Here is a 23,814-nt window from a genome sequence, read left to right as displayed (position 1 = left end):
TAGTGAACTTCATTGGAGACTTAAAGTGCCTGGAGTATTTTGTTACATTGTACTAGGAAACAAAGGGTCGGTAAAAAAGTGACTCTATTGTGCATAGATGTTTAAAACTTAAATGTATTTCTTCATATAATTTTATAGAAAATTTGGAAAACTAGATATGTCAGTCCCATTACTCTCATAGACCATTGTTATTGGCATCTTCTTGAAATGTCTTCCAGTCTTTTTTGTTGTTAACAGCATGAAAATTATAATGCAACTTTGTATTGTGTCACTTCACTTCATAGTATATTGAGAGTCTTTCTCCATTGTCATTGGGATTATCACAATATAATGACTACACAGTATTCCACCATGGGGATGATTGCAGAGTATTAATTTAGTGTTGACATTCTTTTATGGATCAGCTAAGATGATGAGGCAACACATATCTCAGTGATCTGGAAGAGATCCTTACTTCCTGTTTCCACTGACTATGTGGGGTGCACAAATAAGCTAGAGGTGACCCATTGAAGAGGCACCTGGCAAACTGTGCTGTGTGCCTGGGCAATAGCACAGGGAGTGAGCATCAGTGTGGACCTGAGACTCTGCTCATGATGTGGGTTCTATGACTCAACGGACTTAGTCATGATTGAACTTCCAGGAGGGATGCTGTTCATTTATTCCCACTGCCTGGATAGCCCTTTCTCCCTCTTTCTGCTGTGAATTCATCCTTTAACATCCAGACGCTTGTCTTCACATTTCTCCCCCTGTGCATCTATGAAGATACTTTCTTGTTAGTCATTGTTATGGCTGAATCGTGTCCCCCTCCCTTCACTTCATATGTTGAAGTCCTAACCTCCAGTACCTCAGAATGTGACTATATTTGGAGATAGGGCCTTTAAAGCAGTAATTAAGTTAAAATGGGGTCATTAGTATGGACTTTAATTCAACATGACTAGTGTCCTTACAAGAAGAGGAGATTAGGACACAGACGACACAGACAGAGGTACGACCATGTGAGGATGCAGTGAGAAGGTGGCCGTCTGCAAACAAAAGAGAGAGGTCTCAGAAGAAACCAACCCTATTGACACCTTGATCTTGGACTTCTAGCCTCCAGAATTGTGAGAAAACAAATTTCTACTGTTTAAGCCACCTGGTCTGTGGTACTTTGTTATGACAGCCCCAGTAAACGAAAACACTCATGGAAGAGAGAACTAATAAATGGGTCATGTAGAGGCACTGATGGCAGTGGCATGGTGCCCCCCCACCTTCATCTCTAAAATGAAGCATTTGGACAAGATGATCCATTTGCAAGATTCCTTTCAGTGTCGATATTCCAAGATTCTGTGCATCTTTCACTAATTCTGTGAGTTATTTCTCACGGAGATTAAGGCAGCAGCTTCTCAATAGATTTAGCTCCCTTCTGATCCATTCTCCTTATGCAGTCAGCATGTTTCCACAAATCTGATCATATAACACGCAAACTCTTCTGTTTTAATGGGATGACTGCCCATCCTCTCCAGTATGAAGCCTGGTCAGCTCAGCATGGCATACAAGGCCATACAAGGCCCTTCCCTACCCAGGCCCTCCTTCAGACTCATCTCCCAGCCCTGTCCCATCCCAACTTGCCCTCTGGCCATGCTAAACTTCTTATGGTCTCAAAGTACCATAAATTTGCATGCTCTGTGCTTTTGCACATGCCATACTCTCTGCTTAGAACGTCCTCCCCTCTTGGCCTTCTTGTCTTGTCCTACTCATTTTTAAAGACTGGTCCAGGCACCATTTTTTTCTTGGAAGCCTTACCTTACCCATCTGTCTTCTCCTCCACCCTCACTCCCTTCTGGGTTAAGCACCTGTGGGTCCCCTTAGCCCTATCAAAGCCTTGATCACATGCTTGGATAAAGGGGGATGCTAGTATTTTGTGTACACACTAAGTACTCTTTGGAAACAATGCTGACAGTAGTAAGAAATAGGTCATACCTGGGTCTCTAAATCGGAAGGTGTGGGATTATTTGTCAGAAATTCAGCCTAAAATCAAGTCTTAAAGAGCGTATGAGTCAGAGGGCAAAATGAGACAGTGAGCTAGAAAACAAGCAGGTAGCAGAATTCCTACCAATTTTTCCAACATTTGTTGAGCATCGTTATGGGCATGGCTCAGTGCTAGGCAGAAACTGGGACTTGCACTGAGATACCACTATTCAGAGCATCTGCAGCCAGTTAGAAGTAGTCTGACCTCACCTCTCTTCCTTGGGAAACTGGGGACCAGGGGCAGAAGAGCCATTGGAAGGGTCAACCTCCTAGGTGTGGTTCATACGGGCCAAGGATGCTGGAGGAAGCAGTTCTTACCTGGAGCATCATGTACTCCAAATCCGATTGCACTAAATCAAAGAGGTGATATGAAGCAAATATTAGGAGCTTGGGCATGTAGCCTCTGGATCAAAAAAAAAAAAAAAAAAAAATGCGGGCGGATGGGGCAGGCACAACTCAGGAGACTTGAGTTCAGTTTCTGCATCTGCCACTGGTGGTTTTATGACATTTGACAATTAACTCAAGCTTATCGAACCTTTGTTTTCTTTTCTATAACATGGGGATGCTAGTGTCTACCTTGCCTACCTCTCAAGATTGTTGTATCAAATGAGCAAATGTCTGTGAAAGAGCTTTGCAAACTGAGAAACCTGAGCACAAGAAGGGCATTCTTAGTGAAGGGTTCCCTCCTGCAGGGGCAGGCGCGGGGCGTGGCCTTCCTGGGCCTGTAGGGACAGGCAGGGAAGGGGCTGCTCTTGGCCAGGGGAGTATGTGGGCGGATTCTGGCAAAGGGCACTGGCAACAAAACTGGGTTTTCTACCATTTGTGACCACCTCTCTCGAGAATGACCTAATGAGGCTGGAAAAAATCCAGGGGAGGAGAAGTAAGTGGTGAAGGGAAGGGAGCAATTTCTGGGACAAGATACATTGGGGAGATAAGGATTCTCCCACCCAGAGTGATAAAGACTGAGAGACTGTGAATGAATTCATAAGTATTTAACCCAGCAATGGCATAACAGAATCAAGTAGCAAATAGGTGAAGTTCAAGAAGGATTTAGACATTCATGGATGATAAAATTAACATGAATTATTTAGACATTCACGGACATGAAAATTGACATGAGCAGCTTTGGGGATATTTAGGGTAAATCACGACCATGAAGTCACTATCATGAAGGACTCCCTTTAAAATAACCTTTTTTTCCCCCTCTCATGAGACTAGGGCTGAATAGCTTCTAAATCTGACACCTATTTTCAAAGTCTCTTCATTAAAGAATTGAGAAGAGAAATGATGAAGAATGTTTTTTTTGTTGTCAACTGGACATCTTGGCAACGCTCAGTGCACCTGTAACTACTAGTGCAATGCCTATAATTCCTGCTGCATGGAAGCTCTGTGAGGACAGGAATAGGTCGGTCTTATTCTCAGCTGTACCCCAGTGCCTGGCACAGTTCCCAGCATGTGTTGGTGCTTAATCAGTACTGTAAACTGAGTGCTGTTTTCCCAAGAGTGGCTCGTGTCCAGATGTCCTTCTTGTCCAGAGAAGCTGCCCCTTTAGGACCCTGGCCTGAGCCAATGGATGCATTCCAGAATTTCACACAGAGAAATGTTGGGCCACTGTAAGGTTTGCCTTGAACCATCCACACTCCCACTCCGCCCAGCCTGCCTCTGTCTGCTCCATGTCTGACATGCATTGTTTTACAGATTTCTGCTTTCTTTTGCCCTATTTGTGGTTATAGAGCCTCTGTTTTCTTCTTACATGAATCTCTAAGTTGATGGCCTGTCTCCTTGGATTCCTGTCTGAGTCATCTGATTTCTCAGGCCTGGCCCTTTGCAAATTTCTCCCTTGGGCAGCCCTAGTACTTACAGCACCAAGCCCAGGTTTTGGGGTGCTGTCTTCCCTCTGGCCTTGAGGAGCAGGGGGTAGGAGCAGGACCTTATCCTGAGGATTCACGTCCCAGGGCCACCAGAGTATGCAGGAGAGGAGAATGAGCAGAACTCAAGTCAGTTCCTTCTCTTTGCCTGAAGAAGGCATTGCCTTGAGGACAGGTCACGCTTACTTGATGAGATAGTGGGGGGCTGGTGTGAGAACTGACCCCTGTCCTGGGTCAAGCTCTGCCCTTCCTGTAGCACCACCACAGCCAAAGCATAGCCTTCCCCTCCCATATGGTTACCAGCCCAATTTGTCTGGATCCCTGCAAGAGCTAGAAATTGTTGTGTGCCTTTGGGCCACCACTGTCCTGGGGAGGCGGAGAGCAGAGCTTCTTAGTGTCCTCATCAACAGAGCCAAGAGGTTGGTAATTGTTGAATCTTACAGGGAGCCCCACATGTGAAAGCTATGCTAGGCTCCTGGCCAACACGCCCCTGCAAAAGCCTGCCCTGGCAAAGAGTGTAGGAGGGGGCACTGACTTGGGCAGGGCCTCTCTGTGATCCAACTGCCTCAGTGTATCTGGGTCTGGCCCACGGCTTATGACTTGGCCTGGAGCAAGGCCACCCCTTGCTCAGTTCTCTGAATGTCTGGCAGAGCCTCTCTGGGATAAGCTGGCATGGACTCGGGGGTTTCTGGTGGGAAAGGTGTTTGGCCACCGTCTGCATTTACTCATCAGTTCTCACACCAACGCTGCCCCGACTAGAGCCTATAAGCAGCCCTGTCTTAGTTCGGGCTGCTATAAAAAAAATACCACAGATTGGGTGGCTTAAACAACAAACATTTATCTCTCACAGTTCTGGAGGCTGGGAGGTGCAAGATCAAGGTGTCTGGTGAGGGCCCTCTTCCTGGTTTGCAGATGGCCGTCTTCTTGTTGTATCCTCACATGGTGGAGAACAGAGGGGGAGCAAACTCTCCCATGTCTTCTTATAAGGGCACTAATCCCATCATGAGGGCTCTACCCTCATGATCTAATTACCTTTCAAAGGCTCCACCTTCTAAGACCATCACATTGGGGGTTAAAAGTTCAACATAGGAATTTGAGGGGGGACACAAACATTTTCTCCATAACAAGCCCTCAGCCAAGGCCTGGAGCCCAGGTTGCTCACCAGGATTCCTGCAGCACTAGGAAATCTTCATGGCCCTGGGCCTCCAGAAGATGCATCTCTGAGGGACTTGAGGGGGAAAAGGAAATCACCTTGAAAACAAGTTTTGTGGTGGCCCCAACAGTGCTCTTGGCCTTTGCCTGGCACCCACACATTTCACTGCCTGATGAGGAATGTTCTGCCCAACCTCCAGAAGCAGAAAGGGAACAATGATAATAATAAAGTGAACATTTATCAAGCATTTCCTATCTGCTGTCACAGGGCTTCTTGTATTTAATACTCTAAGGTAGGCATGATTATCCTCCATTTTACAGGTGACAAAACTGAGGTACAGAAGTGGTTAAGTAATTTGCCAGTGGTCACGCAGCTAGTGAGTGGCAGTGCCAGAAACTGAACAGAGGCAGCTCACACTCTTCACTACTGTGGTACATATCCTAGTCAGAGCCCCACTCAGACCCTACGCCCCCAACCTTCACACATTTTCCTCTTTCTTGGAAGGAATTACCATTTTGGACATAATCACCTTCTCAGAAACTCAGAAAAGCATGCACTAGAGCAGGCCTAGGCTGAGTGTCAGGTTACATATTCTCCCTCCAGACGCTCCAGAGAGTCCCATGGTTCTGAAGCGTCAGGGCCACTTCCAGCTATCGAGGCTAGGCCAGGGATTTTGGGGTTGTGGGCTGCTGCTAGCAGGGCATCCCCACATTCTCACTCTGCTGCTGGACCAGCTCCAGAAGCTAGGCCGGGGTCACCCAGAAGTCAAAGGCACGTGTTCCCAGACCGGATGTGAATTTCTTCAAGGCTCTTGCTATTTATGCCAGATTTCTGAACAGGAAGGTTCTATATTCTCGCCCCTAGTATATGAGAGCATTTCTCTTATGAAATACTGTCCCAGCATAGAACATTATTTAAAAAATATGACTGTTGAAAAATATTTCATTATTACTTTGATTTGTATTTCATTATTAATGAGGTTAAATATTTCTCATGTTTATTACTCAGTAAAATATCTACTTTTTGTGCATTACGTCCTTCAATATTTACATTGTTAGCACTTTTCCTTACCGATTTATAGTTCTTTCTTTACGTATTAAGAATATTGTTGTAAATATTTTTCCAGTTTGTAATTTAATTTTGTTAATGGTGTTATTTTGAAGTATAGAAATTAAAAAATTCAACGTAAACAATCTATCCGTATTTTAGTTTTTGTTTTTTCTCTTGTTTTTATATTTAGAAAGTCATTCCCCATCCAGCAATATGATAAAATTTGCCTATATTTTCTTACCTTTTTTTTTTTTTATAATTTTTATTTATTTTCCCCCAAAGCCCCAGTACGTAGTTGTACATCATAGTTTCACATCCTTCTAGTTGCTGTATGTGGGACGCGGTCTCAGCATGGCCGGAGAAGCGGTGCGTCGGTGCACGCCCGGGATCCGAACCCGGTCTGCCAGCAGCAGAGTGCACGCACTTAACCGCTAAGCCACAGGGCCGGCCCTATATTTTCTTACTTTGATTTCTACATTTATCTTTGTAATCCATATAGAATTTATCTGTGCATGACATGAGGCTCAAAGCTGACTTTTTTCCAAATAGTTAATTTTTTGACAGCCTTGTATTTAATAATTCATTTATTTCCCAGTTGTTTGTGATGCTTTATATTAATTTTTTTTAGATATCGGTGTATATTTCTGGGTTATTTACTCTGTTTAATTGATCTGTGATAATTCCTGTGCTAGGATCACATTGATTTGATTATGTCAGCTTTATAATACATTTTTATGGCTAGTAGAACAAGACCCTCTCTAAATATTTTTATTCTAAAAGTTTTGAAGCTAATTTTGCCTGTTTATTCTTTTACGTCAACTTTAAATTTATTTGGCCAAAATGAAAAAAATATTGCCAATTGGATTTTGATTGCAACTGGGTGAAGAATTGACATCTTTATAATAACCAGGGATAGTGTATATCTTTTTAAAATCACATGTTCTATACATCACTCAATAATGTCTTTTACTTAGACATTTGTGAATGAGTAAATGATACAATAATTTGGCTTCCGAAGTGCTAAATGGGGTGTGGAAACAAAAGTTTCATTGATTATAATGACCTTCTCAGTGAGTGAGGCCTTGGGTTGTATCTCACTTTCTCTCAAAATTACCTGATCAATCCTTATCTTAGTCCTTTCTCTGTTAGCTTATGATTCTGAAGTTCACCAACTTCGCTGCTCATTTCACCATTATATCTTTGTCTCAAATCTTTAGTTCTCTGAATGTTCCCATCCTTCCTAATCCCAGTGCAGAATACTCTCTTGACTATGTTTTCAGCTCTCAAGTCTGGCTGTGCATTCGTGGATTATCTTGGGTAATGCTCTTCTAGGCCTAACCAGGACCTATACAATCTGTATGCTTCCCTGTGCATGCTCATTCACTGTGTCCCAGACTTATAGGTATTATAACATATACATGAACAGAGTCACCCAAAACAGCAAAGAGAGAGTTATGCCCTTACCTTTTGGAGTCTAGACTCTTCTGTCAACACCTGCATGCCCTAGCCTCTCCCAGTAGGAGGTGCTGATGCTCTCTATTTGTAGCCTTAGTTTATTACTTGGCTCGGTGTGAAATTAATAATTCTGCCATACACTTGTGATGTGTATAGATTAAGCCCTAGGCACCTGAATGTACGCTGAGTCAAAAAACTCTCCCTCCCGATGTTAGAGTCCAAAAGAGATGATAGAATGTTATCTGTTATTAATAACATATATTGAGCTCCAAATGTATAGCAAGTTTCTCATGTCACAAACAAGACACACTTATTCATTCAACCAAGCAATAATACTGACTACTCTGTGAGATATAAAGATGATGAAGAGATGGTTCCCTCATGCGGATAATTTATTGTAGATATAGGAGACAAGAAATTTTATAAATAACAGTAAAGTAAGGCAGAAAGGAAAAATCCTATAAGAGAAGCAACTATAAACAGCAAATACCAGATACATCATCTCAGCTATTTGGAAAGCAAATAAGCAAAGATCAGATAAAAACTCTGGCCAAAGTTACCAAATAAAAGAAGAGATAGGAGTGTCAGGGGGGAAAAAAAAAATAAGCGGCAATTATCTGTGATTCGTCCATTAGCTCGGGATGGCCCAATTTGATGCAAGTTGAGTAACTGTCGAGTGGTGTGAGCATGGAGACCAGGACCATCGACCAACCATCGTAATTAGATATTATATTGAAAAACAGCGGCTCACGGCAGTCAAGTATCATTGTTTTGCCCAGATGGTTTCTGTTAACACAAGAAATATTAAACTACTCCAGTCTGTAGGGCTATTTTAGTTATTTTTACATTTTTAGGTTTCATTTGATCTTAAGTTCTCTGGGGTTGATAGACTGGGCAGAAATAATGCAAAAACTCTGATGAAAAAATGCATAATGGAAGTGGAGAAACTAGTCTAGACTTGCTTAGTAAGCTAGATTATGTACCTAAATGTTAATTAAAATGATTTACCAGATCAGGTGAGAGATGCTAGAAAGACAAGAAAGTACCGGAATGATAAGACTTTCCAGTTTCTGTGCTCACAACAATTACCCAAGGTATTTTAAAAACAGAAATATATAAAACAATAAATTGTAGGGCTGCCAGGTGGCTTAGTGGTTAAGTGCACGCGCTCCGCTGCTGGTGGCCCAGGTTCGGATCCTGGGCGCGCACCAACGCACTGCTTCTCTGGCCATGCTGAGGCCGCGTCCCATATACAGCAACTAGAAGGATGTGCAACTACCACATACAACTACCTACTGGGGCTTTGGGGGGAAAAAAAAAAGAATGAGTGTCCTTAGGTTTCATTATTAAAAAAAAAAAAACAACAACAATAAATTGTCCTCTATGATGCTAAACAAAATGTTATGAGAAGCAGTGGCTGATGAACAGAGGATTTTTACTTAATCTTCTGTCTCCCCATTTCTTCCCTGGGAACTACAGAAGGGAGCTAATCCTTCTTTCATGTAATTGTTATTTACATTTTTTTTTTAAACTTTTTATCTATTTATTTATTTTTTGTGAGGAAGATTAGCCCTGAGCTAACATCCATGATAATCCTCCTCTTTTTGCTGAGGAAGACCGGCTCTGAGCTAACATCTATTGCCAATCCTCCTCCTTTTATTTTTTCTCCCCAAAGCCCCAGTAGATAGTTGTATGTCATAGTTGCACATCCTTCCAGTTGCTGTATGTGGGACACGGCCTCAGCATGGCTGGAGAAGCGGTGCATCAGTGTGCGCCCGGGATCCGAACCCGGGCCGCCAGTAGCGGAGTGCGTGCACTTAACCGCTAAGCCGTGGGGCCAGCCCTGTTATTTACTTTTGTTTTTGCTTTGACTAGATGAAAAGTCATAGAATATTAAAACTAGGTCATTTTATATCATTTATTCATTCATTAATTAAATGAATATTTATTGAGTGCTGACAATGTACCAGGTGCTGGGTATACAATGGGGGTTCAGATGGCCAAAGGGAGCTTAACGTTCTAGTGGAGAGCGCAGACTAAGAACAATTAAAAAGATAAAATAATTACAAATTATGTTAAATTGTGAAAGAGTCAAACAAAGAGCTGAAATAGAGAGGAATGGGGGAAGCTTACTTTAAGGAGGAGATCAGAAAAGGGATTGAGGTGCAGCAAGGTGAAGGGGCCTGCCCAGGGTCAGCACACAGTCAGTGGTATGGCCAGAACTCCCTTCTCCTAACTCCTGGGATCTTTGGACTACATCATGTGCTGTCTGTTTTTTTGTGGGTTTTTTTTGGTGAGGAAGATTGGCCCTGAGCTAACACTTGTTGCCAATCTTTCTCTTTTTGCTTGAGGAAGAGTGGCCCTGAGCCCATCTTCCTCAATTTTTTGTATGTGGGATGCCGTCACAGCATGGCTACTGACAAGTGGTGTAGGTCTGCACCCGGGATCTGGGCCCATGAACCCTGGACTGCTGAAGCATGCGAACTTAACCACTGTGCCACTGGGCTGGCCCCACGTGTTGTCTGTTTTGACATGAAATCTACCTTCTGTTCTTTGGCAATCTATGGATACCAGGTGATTTCTTGGCTGGTTTCCAAAAGCAGGTGGGAGGCTGTGTAGTGGGGAGAGGAGAGGTTCACTGACTGGCGGTGTGCTATGTGCTGCTACATGTCTCTGAAAAGCTCACAGAGAAGGGACACAGCAAACTTTTAGAGGTCATTGTCCTGCCCTGGAGAAGACACACATTATAGTGTGATATAATTCTCAGCAATCAAACAGGAGTGTGGGTGTGTAGAGGGTGGAGTGGGAGCTTGCTGCTTTTTCTTCCATCTCCATAGGAACCGTCTTCAGGGCCCCTTTCCACTGGTCCCTTTCTGCTGGTCTAGGCAGGGCTGCTTCTCAGTCTTTCAATTAAGTATTAGGTAAAATCATAGTGAGTGAGGCCTAGCTCAAGGAAAATACCATGAATAGAAGGATCGGACTGATAAAGAGAAATTTCATGGCCTGTAACATTTTGTAAAAGAATGGAAATTGTGTTTTCAACACAACAGGCCAGAGTGGTATTTCTTTAACAATGAGAGTTTCCACTAATGAATAGAATGACTTTGAAAATGATAATTTAAAAAATGCAATGGCTGAGTCCAGCCCTTCTGGAGGTTCCAGCTCAGGCCCATGGTAGACAAAAGTTCAAGGATGAAGCAGTGAGGCAAGAATAAGTTCACGGGCTCCAGGTACCACCCTGGGAAGTCAGTAAGTCTGTCCTGACTTATTAGCAGCAAGTGGGTCACAGTGTCCTCTGTCCCACATTAAATCTCCAGCTTTCTGCAAGAAAACATAGCCTTATTTTCAGAGGGCACAAGCACTATAGTATATAGTACCACACTGGGAGAGTTTTTGCTGCCTGACTCTGGGAGGAAGGACATGCGTTTGTCTGAGACCTTTGATTTCTTAGTTCTGTCTGCCATCCTTCCAGGTGGCCCTGACTATACCACAGTCTGTAACCCATCAGACCACCTAGAATCATCCTTAAACCACAACATAGCACATTATTTTGGATAATCTATTCTTTCAGATGACTTTTTAAGTACTTGAACAACTGCAGGTGTGGCTGAAGTTCAAGAGAGATTTCAAAATAATTAGCCACATCTTAAACATGGTGCAGTATAAACAAATTAAAAAAGAAAAAAGCTAGTATAACCAGTGGTAATCATTTTCTTAAGAAAGGTAATGGAAATATCCGGGATGCAACTTTTCTATTTCTTATCAAAAGGCCAAATATCACCAAGGTTTTCTGGGCCTTTGCTTGGCTCTGTCCATTTTGCGGATGCAGAAGTTGAGGTCGAGAGAAAGCCCAGCCAATGTTCAGCGTTTGCAACAGAGACTCACTGGGTGTCTGGGATTCTATGGTGTCATCTGAACAGAATAAACAAAGATGATTGAGGCCCCCAGGATGGGAAAAAGTATATTTGGTTAAGTTGGATTATTATCCCCCATTCTTCCTTCCCAGTTCCCAACTGGCTCCTGTTATAGAATTATACCTCCATATACTCTAATTAGTGATTTTATTGACACTCTGGAAGATGGAGTATATCCTCCACTCTGTTGCTGTTGTTTTTGGCCATATGACTTGCTTTGGCCAATGGAATGTTAGCAGATGTGATACAAGCAGAGTCTATAGATGTCCTTGCCTGACTTGCCTTGACCTCTTGTGCTCCTGTGATCCACTAGGAGATGAACATGTCCTACATAGTTTCTGGTCCTAGAATGAGGAAACACGTAGAGCAAACCTGAACCCAACCTGCAGCCTGCAGCCCAGCCCAGCCAAATTGTGGTCTGAAGCAGAGCTGCGGTAGCTGAGTGAGAAAAATAAATAGTTGTTATTGGAGATTGTGTGTGTGTGTGTGTGTGTGTGCGCGCGCGCATGTTATGCAGCATTATTACAGCAATAGCTGATTAATATAGTAAACATCTGTGGAGTAGGCTACAGATATTAACTGGGACAGTTGCGGTCTGGAATTCACTTATTCATCATATGTGTACTAAACTGCTCCTTTTGGCAAACGTTGTGCTGGGCTTTGAGCATCAAATAGGAATAAAACGTGGTCAGGACTGGAAGGGCAATGACAGCCCAGTAACATAACAGATACCTAAAAGACAATGCACAAGGGCGACAGTGGGGCCATGTATAGTGTGCTGTGACCACGCAGTATGCCTGGAGGGACTCAGAGAAAGTGAGGCAGAGGCTGACGCTTGAATTGGTCTTCAAGGATGAGTAGGACTCCAGGCAGAAGGAACAGTGCAAAAGCAGGGCCACTGGAGTGTTGACAAAATAGAGTAGCTCAGTGTGGCTAGAGAAGGAAGGAGAACGGCAGGAAATAAGGCCAGGAGGTTGGAGTGGGGCTCAGTTGGAAGGGCCCAAGACTAAGGGGTGTGGACTTGATTTAGTAGCTTTAGTTTGTGGACTTTTTAAGGGAACTGCCTGCGACTTTTAAGCAGTGGGTGATGCAATCAAATCCCTGGTTTAGAATAATGTTTCTTAACGTGTGGTCCCAGGACCAGCAGCATCAGCATCACCTGGAAATTGTTAGAAATGCGAATTCTTGGCCCAGATCTACTAAACCAGAAATTCTGGGGTGGGCCAGTTTAAAATACAGCAATCTATATTTTAAAAAGCACTCCAGGTGATTCTGATGCATGCTAAAGCTGAGATTCATTGCCTAGGGCAATCCCCTTTCAGCCATCAGAGGTTGGAGTGAGGGACTCATGCTGGGAGGAGTTTCTGAAGAGCCATGGTAGATTCAGGAGGCTCCTCCCTTGAGGGTAAGGAAAGATGGGGGATTCTTACCACTCACCTGGCCCCAGAGCAACCAGATCAAGATGGCTAGAGCATCGGTAGAGCAGGCATTCATTCATTCACTCCTTCATTCATTTGCTCAACAAGCCTTCCTTGGCAATGACTATGAGCAGGCATTGAATTGGGTCCTGGAGGTGGAAATCTGGAGAAGAGGATGGAGGATGTTGCTGCCCTGTATGGGACTCACACCTAGTGGTATCAGCCTTGTTCTGGGTGCAGCAAGATTCCAAATGCTTATTAACCTCTTTCTCTTTTTCTTTAGAGGTTACTGAGCAAAGCTTTGATTAATTTCCAGGTCTCTGATGATTAGGATGATGATATTGGCTATCATTGTTCAAACACTTACTATGTGCCAGACCCTGTTCTAAGCTCTTTGCAGCTATTGAGTCTTCATAACAGCTCCATGAGGTAGGTCCTATGATTATCCACATCTTACTGATGAGTGAATCGAGGCACACAGAGGATAAACGTTCCACATAATTCCATGCAAATCTGTAAGTGTAGAAATGGGATTCGGGCCCAGCCAGCCACTGGACGATGACATCTTTCAACCTGCTGGGCTAGCAGAACATTGAGAATTCCTGGGGAAACTAGGCAAACATTACATTGTAAGAGCAGAACTTTGGAGAGTGGGAGGGGAAACTGACTGAATTCTTTTCCTCCCCAACTGCTTGGACTTGTTTTGTGGAGCTAGTTCCCTTCTGCCTATTGGGTATATTTAGGGCAGGTCCCTTGACTTTTCTAGTCACCTGTAGATAATTAAAGGTTTTCCAGTTACTTGTCACAAACAAAACGTCATTTCAGTAAAAAAAGTATCCGGTCATAGGTATTAGTTAAAACTCTAAATTTCATTTAAAGTTCTTTCTGGCAGCTCCAGCCTGGGCCAGGCCTGGAAACTCTAGTGGGGGATAGGGCATGGTTGGCTTCCTCTTGGAAGCAGATTTTTTTCTAAAGTATTTGAGGGCAATATAGGGATAGAAAACAAAGAGTCAAATTGGCACTCAACATCCCTGAAGATGGCATGACAGCCTCACTGTGCTGGTACATGAAGGCATCTGTCTCTGATCACAGCCACCCCGATGGGTGGACAGGCAAGACCCAAGGCCCTGCTGGGAGTGTGACCTGTTGCTAACAGTCCCTGCAAAGGATGCCAACCCAACAGATATAGCCCAAGGAGTCAGAATAGGAAGGGAATCAAGCTCAAAGATGGAAATGCCCTAAAAACCCTCCACAGTCCCCATCCTCAAGGAGGGGTGTGTGTGTGTGTGTGTGTGTGTGTGTGTGTGTGTGTGTGTGTGTGCAATTCTGCACTTGTCCTATGGCTCCTGCTGACTTTAGTTTCTGAGGATAAACATGCAACAGAAAGAGTTAGTTGAGAAACATCTAGTTCTTTGTCTTTTTCGAACATTTATTAAGAATTTCGGGTAATACCCCAATTTTTCAAGCATTATGAGTCACATAGTAGGTGCTCAGTAAATATTCATTAAATCAACTAACTAACAGGAAGTTTGTTCCAAGGTGGAAAGATTATAATAGGTTGGATGGCATTTGGGCGCCCTGTCTTTGCTCCTCCCTTTGTCCTTCACTCAGCTCTCTCTGCTTGGCTAAGTCAACACCCGCTCATCCTTAGTGGCTGCCTGCAAATGTCATCTCCTCTAATGGAGCCTTCCACGAATCCCCTCTGCAGAATGAAAAGCCCCCTCTTCTGGGCTCTCATAGCACTCGTGCATACCACGGTCCACTTTACCAGCCATACTGTAATAGAGTGATTTGTTTGTGTGTTCATTGTCCCTGTCCTGGGCTCTCGTGTCTCATTCATCTCCATTCCCACAGTGCCTAGCACAGTGCCTTCCCAGGGAGGGCTAGTAGATGGTTTTTGAGTGAATACATCCTACTGTCCATATATCAAATACTAAGTGTACACAGTGTACTTGGGACTCTATTTCTGATAGATTTCCCAATTCAACTGCCAGCTTCAAAGCCACCTTTTCATCTTGTAGGTCAATTAGAGCTCACATTGGGCAACGCCTCCCAGCACCTTGGCTCAGCGTCTGGCACTGCCCCCCAATGCTGCCACTCCATTGGAGTGGCTGGGACAGACTCAGAGCCCTTGGGGGCTTTGGCATTGCCGGTTATTAGGTACAGAGAAGCACTTTGATCCTTAATTTGAGAGCTTTGAGTTGAAGAACTGACGTGACCAACCAAATAAAGGGCGAATCTGCAGCATAGAGAAAGGCCCAGTCATGGGGCCTCCAGCATCCTCGTCCAGAACTTGGATGACTTTTCTCTAGAGCAGGAGCAATCCTCACGAAGAAGACCGGCTGTTGCTGGCCTGACTCGAGGTCTTTTAGAGATACTAGGGTTCTTCCATTTTTAGAGACTCCTGGGATATTAAAAAACGGTGAAATGCCAAGTGTTTCCATGCTAAGAGATGAATGCTTTTAACCCGTAAAACAGCAATGCGATTGTGCTGTTACCAAGGATTTATTTTTAAAACGATTACTTCATAGTCAAGCAGTTAAGCACAGAGACTTGGGAGCCCAGACAGCCGGAGTTCAAATCCTGGCCCAGTGCTTATTAACTGTGTGATCCTAGGAGCTGTGTGATCTTGGGCATGTCCTTTGGTCTTTCTGTACCTCAGTTTCTATTCTATAAAATGGGCCTAGTAGGACCTCCTCATAGGGTTTTTGTGAGGATTAAATGCAAGTCTTAGAAGAGTGGCTAGACTCTTAGAACACTATGCACTAGGTAAGCGTCAGTCATTATTATTATTGTTATTATTTTAATGCACTCCAAGCAGTGTCATCTGGTAGGAGGATGCTCATGTAAAGTTTTATCTTGAAGGTCGTTTTCTTTCACTCTTGTCAGGGTATCTCAGTGAATGTATATATAATTTCTTTTGCAGATCATTTCAAAATTCTACATTTGAGGCCCTATGTCAACGAAGGCCTGGGCCAGATGGTCTCGTGGCAAATGAGATGCCTGCCCCTGCTTCTGAGAGTGGTAGGTCCTCCACCTAAAACCTTCCCTACCTGTCCCCAGTGGCCACACTCAGCCTCAGGACTAGGGCTGTAGCTGGGCTCCCATAATGGGAATTTAGTGACCGAGGGTGGGGTGGTGGGGCGACTCCCAGCAAAAGATGCAGACACAGGTTGTTGGATTCAATTAATCAATTGTTTGGCTGCCCACAAGGGTGTGGCTCTTTAGGTATCAGATGCTATTCTCTCCCTGACTAAAGTTAAAAGGGATTGTGTTTCCAGCTGGTGCGGCACAAGTTCTATGGTGCTAATGGGCTTCCTGGCACAATGCAAAGAACCCCTCGCCAGTACTCGAAGTACCCAGGGCTGTGCTCATCTCCTTCCTAAATTTAGTGGACTATCAGCATCCAACTTGTGGGTGGTGTGCAGTCACCCCCTGCACACCTTGCAGGATTCAAATGTCACCTAACAAGAGGGGGCAGCCCTAGCAAGAGGATGGCATGTAGCAAGAGTGGCATAAAAGAGGCACGGAAGCTTAGCAGGTGGGAGCCAGAGCACAGTCACGGCGTCCTGACCTCTGAGGTCACACTGAGCTGTGTGGTGACCCTGGCACCTACTCCACAGTCAGAGCTCAAATGCTGGCAGCGATGCCCTGTGTTTAGATGCCTGCTCTGTATCCTGCCGAATCTCGGCCATGTTCCAGCACCACCAATTATCTCTTGCCTCGCAGCAGTGAGGTGGCAGTCAAAACGCAGAGGTGTGGGGGCGGCTACTCTGTGCTTCTGGGCCTGCGCTCCTGGGGAACATGGCTGCAAAATCCCTGCCACTCTTCACCCAGTAGCGGGGGAAGTGGCACCTTGAGAATTTGAAGGCATGAAGTACAAATGAGAGGAAGGAGTTTATTTTCAGCTAAACATTCCAAATCATTCTGATGGCTGTGAGAAGACCTATGTTTCTGGGATGCTGGTGCGCATCATTAGCTGCTAGCAAGCATGCCATTACCTTACACTGAGGGGGTGTGGGCACCTGGCGGGGTTTGGGAGTAGGATGCCCAGTGATTATTTTTAGGGCAATTATTTTCCCGGTTTCTTTTCCTGTAGGAAAAAAATGCCCACGTCAGTCACGTGTTTGAATGCCCTGCATTTTGAATGTCTTTTGCCTGGAATGGGCCACGAGCACTACCTACCACCTGGTGAGGAGGGAAGGGCGGACGGAAGGGCCAACATGTTCCACTCCCTGGGCCCGCAGGCAGGTGCTTGGCCTGAAAATTTCCAAATTTCTACCTGGGAAGGACAACATTTAAAATTTTTATTCTGAATATTAAGACTTCAGTAAAGATTTTTTTCCTCTAGCATTCACTCTGTACACAATGAGGAAAAATTCTTTAAAGAAATGGTTTCCAAACTAGGTTTTTAAAATCAAAGGAACATTTTTTTTCCCATGTGATATCTTATGCTACACTCCAGTATATAAAACTAGAACAGCAGCAACCCTCTCCGCTGATAACTAGAGGTGGCACCAACTCTTTTTTCCCCAGGAACCTTGGGAGCAGCCTCATCCTGCCCCTCCTGTCACCCCCTACCCAGATTTATTTTCCCAGGGACGCCTCTCAACTTTTAGGACTCACTCAGGCATCACCTCCTCCAGGAAGCCTTCCTTGCTCCCTAAACATGGGATGGGGCCCCCTTGTCTGGGATCCCCTGGGCTGCCGCACTCCTACACTGGAGCACATAGGCCAACTCCTTGTGCACCTCTTTCAGTAGACCTGGGGGCTTCTAGAGGGCAGGTCTCACCTTTCATCTCTGTAGCTTCCCTGGGCTTAATAAATGCCTTTTAAATGTATAAATGAGTGAAATGTGATAACTTTTCCCTACAGTCCTATTGAAATCTCTGTAAGTACATTCATACATATCACTTCCTGTGTATCAATTTTGGGGTCAGGGAAAAAATTAGTCATTACAATTATAAAAGGCCTTGGAACACTGAGAAACTGTCTTGTGGGATTTATTTTTTTCTGTGATATATCTTTCATGTATCAGATGACTATTGATTTTCCTTTCTCTGATGCACCCTGGGAAGAGTATCTTATGATTCCAGCTGTTTAGGATGTCTGCTAGGGTCTATTTCTCTAGTTTTTGGATTGGGGGCTCAAACCAAAAGTAGTATCAGAAATCTCTGGTAATTAGGTAAGTGTAACAGCTATAATTAATTTCAGCTACCTAGAACAGAAACCACCAACACTAGCTTAAACAGAGAGATTTATTCCTCTCTCATGCCAGTGGGCTGGCATCTTCCACTTCCTAGCAGTGTGGACTTGGGTAAGTTAATAACTTCTAAACCTTTCAGGTATCTATAAGTTGAAAATGTTATCATAGGGCTTTTGTGAAGATTTAATGTGATGAGCCCTGGCCTGGCACAGAGTAAATACTCAATAACTGTTATGAAAAAATAACACCTATTATTTTATTTCTGCTAGCTGTTTGCTCTATCAGTTCCTCTTCAGGTTTGTTGCTTTTTAATAGAATTGATAAACTTCCAGAGATTTGTATAATTTCAGACATTAGCTGCAGGAATTCCTGTGCCACCACTTACTGTAAACATTTGTTTCAAGCATCCTGAGATGAACCCTGACACAGCAATATCACATCCTCCTGTCCTCAAAGAGTCCTGTAGAGGCTGTGCTTCTTGTGGAAAAATAAGACTATTGCAGGCGTCAGAATGTGGCCCTGCTGCCTTCGGGCCATGCTCCCACAGCTTACATAAATAGCTACCATTTGTATCCAAGGTGGTGGGTTATGTGATTCTGGGAGATGGCATCCATCATTTCTTCTGATTTGAACTTAGCAATTAAAATAAGATGACCCAGTATGTAATAATCCATCTGGATAATGTCTTTAGACAAAGTATTCAAAGGTAGAGTCACTTACTGTATCTTAGTCTGGGCTCTCCAAAAAGAAGAGCCTGAGATAGGTGGCTTATGTGCTATTTCTTCATTAGAGATTGTGAGCCCAGGAAGCAGGACGAAGAGACAAAGTGAGGCAGGGAGAGGGGAGAGACACTAGGTGGGTATCTTACTGAGTCGGTTGCTTCTAATTGTTTGATCCCATGGGACCATCATGACTGTTCTCCAAAAGCCAAATAAACTCTGTATCTGAATAGTCCATTGGAGACAAGAAAAGAAGAGGAATTTATTCTTTGATTCCTGTCTTCCATTGGTAAAGTTACGTCCCATGAGGTGTTAACTCCCCTGCACTTCCGTGTTGCACAGCCACGGTGGGGTTTTGTGGCACCTAGACCTCTGTGTTGAAAGGGAAGCCCCGAGACAAGAAGCAGGAAGTATGGAGTGCAGGTGAGGCACGTCCTTTGTGCCCATGTGAAGTTGCTCAGAGCCTGCGGTAGTGCTGGTCTCTGCAGCAGCTGGAACAAGAGACGGATGAGGCTGAGAGAATGTGAAGTGGCATTAAGTAGTATCTAACACACTTTTCATTCAGCAAAAAGTTATTGCAGACCTGCTGTTGGCCAGGTAAAGTGATAACAGATCGTGATTCAGCAGTGACCAGGCAACACAACCACTACCCTCAGGAAACTCATTGTTTTGGGGTTGTTGTGAGCTTAAAAGGAGATAAGTACTTAACATAAGGGCTGTTAAAGTAAGCTCTCAATAGTCATTAGCTGTTCGTTTTATTTTGTGGCACTGCTGAAAATGGGTAATACACCTGCGCTGCTTCCCAGAGATCTGTTGGTGACCTGCTCACAAGCCAGGACACCAAATGATTCCATCATTTTTTTTAAAAGGAATAAAATGTCTGTTATTATACTGAAAAATTCTGAGTGCCAATGAGCAATCAGTAGAGAGACACTGTGAGACCGTGGAAATATCCTGCTCCTCAAGCTTTCCTCTTTATCTTAAACATTTGAAGATTCTTGCCCAAACCAGTCTGTATCATGATGGTTACAAACTTTTCAACTCCATCACTCCTTCCAGTAATATCTTCATTAAAGGGGGGAAAATCCTCTATTCATAATGAAACAATGTTGGAAACTGCTATGAAAGCAAGTGAAAAACACCCAATCTTTTCCAAGACTCTTAGGACTATAACTTTAGGAAGTACACAAAAAATTAAAGATGAATCATGCAAAAGAAAATCATGCTTTTTGGCTTAGTCCTACTTTGAGTTCAGAACATTAACTAAAAATAACTGGCATGTGGTGAATATGGTCCCCTAAATATAATAGGTGATTAGTTGTTTTACATACACATTTTAAATTCAACGTGCTGTGTATTTATGATTGGGAAGCAACCTTAAACATTTTTAAGTGGCAGAAACATACAAGACAAATAATAATACTGGCAAAGTGCCCTGTATTTTTAGCCCAGAGTTAAACCATAAACAGTCTAAGATTCCTAAGAAAATTTGGAAAATGTTGTTTTGTATTTTAAGAATCATGTGTTTTGGGGAGGGAGAGAGAAAAACAGCTTTCTCTTTGGCTTAAAATCCTCAACAGTTCGAAGTCATTCCACTTACAATTAGGAGGGAGCAACTCCTAAGGCAATCTGTATTCCCAAGAGGGAACTCCAGCACCGATTGCTCTTTCTTCATTCAACTCCTTCACAGTGCTCAGCTAAAGATGTTCCCACTTAGAAGCTGTTGAGTTCATTTCTATTTCAGAAGGGTAGACATTTGGTAGTATGAATGACTATTTCCTCTTATTAACTGGAATGAATGGTAACTTGTGAAATGTTTTTCCATTTTGAAACAAAAGAGTCTCTGTATCCCAACCCACGTATTCCAACCCGAAGCAGGCTCTTTTAGGGGTCTATGGGTAACACCTGCAACGCACCAGTCTACGAGCCTGTAAACAGGAAGGAGGGAGGGTATGTGTGGGTAGGATGGGAGCTCAGCTGTCAGTGGAGCTGATTGTAGTAACCTTGCCTCTATTACTTACAACCACAGATGTGCTCCTTCTCCTCATATTTTAATCTCATTGGAGGCTTTTATTTAACACGTTATTCCCCCGAACACTTTTGGAGCACAGCATATTGGAAAATTGCAGTCAGGGAGCAAGAAGCACACACTCCCTTTCCCTTGTTTTTCAGGAACCCAGACTTGTTCAGCATGAAACTGCAGGAGAACCCAACCAAATGTCCACAGGGAGATTCTCCTGTGGACCACACACCACGGGCCATCATTAGTCTCTTGTGGCCACACCACTGCCTCCATCTTCCTGGCCCTGGCTGCAGTTCTGGTCCAAGTGGCCAACACAGCCTCCAGGCAGAAGCTGTTATCTCCAGTATTAACTCCCGCAAGGAGAGTGGTAGACTCTTCAAGTGCAGGCACGCCCTCCCTCGGGGGCAGGAGGCACTTCTGGAAATCGGTCCCCTCAGATGACATCTTTTTCTTAGACCTTTCCAGAGATGTTTCTCCCTTGTCCACCTTTGATTTTGTCTATGACCATGCCTGAATCTTGGCCTCCTTGGCTATGACAGGAAGGTTCTTTTGATTTGGGTAAGCATATTCACCGAGTTGCTTATATGCTTCTAGTTTCTGGCTTCTAGTGCTCAGCTTTGACTGATGGCACCAGGCCCCCGCAATGTCTCAGAGAATTAGGTTGACTGGTGGCAGTTTAGAGGGTAACAGAGGAACAGGTATCTTCTTCTGAGGTTTTAGGCTGTTGTGGCATTGAGCGTTCTCTTGTGGACAGGAAGCGTTGTCATCCTGCACAGATCTTTTTTGTTCAGTTCCCTTTGCTGAGGTTCTTGATAAAGCTGATGTGCTTGGCTCACTCGAAGCCCGCTGTTCCTCCAGCATCTACTGACATCTCTCGAATTTAAGAGTCACATATGTTCCCCCTGACTTCTCTGTGGAGTTCCACTCCTTGCCGTTTGCATTCTCCAGAGTCTGGAAAGAGCTGAGATTGATAAAAAGAAAGCTCTTCTGACTTCTGGCTCAAGATTGCTCTTTTAAAATCTCCTCCCACGTCCTGCCACCCAAAGGCACTCTCAATTCCATCATTCTTAAATTGATGTATATTTAATAAATACCTATTAGAAAAGCAATAAGTCAGATGCTTTACTCTAGACGAGTCATTTTTTAAACCCTGAGAGTGCTAAAATGATGACAAAAAGAACAGCTGGAGGTGTAAAAGCCCTCAAAAGGGAGTTGAATTTTAGGATAACTGGCTTTAAGGGATATGGCCTCGTTCCCCTAGAGTACCTTACAGAGTGATAAGAACACAGCTGACCCTCACAATTTTTTACTGATTGATTGAATCTTGCTGGGATAAGGGTGTGAATTTGAGTTTGAATTCAGAGCTTTTGCTGACTTTGTAAAACCGGACTTCTGCCCCATTCTCTCTCCTGCTGTGTGGCCCAGACTCCACCCATGGGGCTACATCTAGCAGAGAACACGGTTTATGGAGCCATCCAGACCTAGGTTCAAATCCTGGCTTCGCCTTTTCCTAGCAATGTGATCTTGGACAAGTTACTTCTTTTAAATTTCCTTATTTATACATGGGGGTTGTTGTGAGCATTAAAGGAGATAAGTACTTAACATAAGGCCTGTTAAAGTAAGTCCTCAATAATTATTAGCTATTATTAGTTTTATTTTGTGCTAAAAATGCACAGTACATCTGTTAGTTCCTCTTTCCCAGGGATCTCCACCTGTGACATGTTTCCAAGCCAGGGATGAATGGGTGGGCATGTAAGTTAGTTAAAACGAGTTATGTTCAGCTGTTAACAATTGGAAAAACAACATTGGCTTAAACATGGTGGAAGTTAATTTCTCTCTCACATTAAAGTCAGGACATAGGCTCTGCTCCACAAAACCACCAGGAACTGGGCTCTTAGTCTATTTTGTGGCCTCCATTTCCACGTTCACCTCATGGTACAAGATGGTGGTTTTAATTGCAGCCATCTGTTTTTCATTTCAGCCCGGAGGAAGGAGGAAGGAGATTGAGACGGGGGAAAGGGTGATGCCAGCTGTTTCTTAAAGAAAGTTTCTGGAAGGTGCTGCATGAATTTATGTTTACATCTCATTGACCAAGAAGTAGTTTTATGGTTTAACCTAGCTGCAAGCGAAAACATAGTGTTTATTCTGGGTAGCCACATGTTCAGCTAAAATTGCCATTACTATAGAAGAAAGAGGAGAATGGACATTTGGGGCCAATTATCATTCTCTGGCACAGAGAACTACTCTCAGGGGCAGTCAGACATGGAAGAGTCTTGAAAGTCTGATGGAGCTTGATGGCACAGAGGAAAATTATTAAAAGTAGTTGATGCTAGGAGCTGGCCCCGTGGCCTAGTGGTTCAAGTTCCATGCTCTGCTTCAGCAGCTGGGGTTTGCAGGTTCGGATGCCGGGCACGGACCTACTCCACTCGTCAGCCATGCTGTGGAGGCATCCCACGTACAAAGTAGAGGGAGATCGGCACAGATGTTAGCTCAGGGCTAATCTTCTCCAAGCAAAAAAAAAAAAAAAAGAGGAAGATTGGCAATGGATGTTAGCTCATGGCGCATCTTCCTCACCAAAAATAAAAGTAGTTGATGCTGGTAAATTAGATTTGCCTTTGATCTTATCAAGAAGATATCATCTGGAATTGCTGTCCACTGAGATAACCACTAGCTATATGTGACTATCAAGTATTTGAAATGTGGCTGGTACGAACTGAAAGGTGCTGTAACGTACACACTGGATTTCAAAGACTTAGTATAAGAAAAGAATGTAAAATATATCCTTAGCTTTTATTACAATGCCTACATGTTGAAATGCTATGTTATGTGTGTTGGATGAAGTAAAATTATTACAATTAATTTCACTTGCTTAGTTCTATTTTTTAAATTCAAAATTATTTGTGTAACTTGCATTGTTTTTCTATTGGAAGCACTTATCTAGAATGTCCCAAATCTAATGGAGCCTGTCTTCTCAGAAAAGAGATTCTATATAGCACTGAGT

Source organism: Diceros bicornis, chromosome 6 (genome assembly GCF_020826845.1).
Source record: "Diceros bicornis minor isolate mBicDic1 chromosome 6, mDicBic1.mat.cur, whole genome shotgun sequence".
NCBI classification, from domain to species: Eukaryota; Metazoa; Chordata; class Mammalia; order Perissodactyla; family Rhinocerotidae; genus Diceros; species Diceros bicornis.
Note: the sequence above shows the minus strand (reverse complement) of the source record.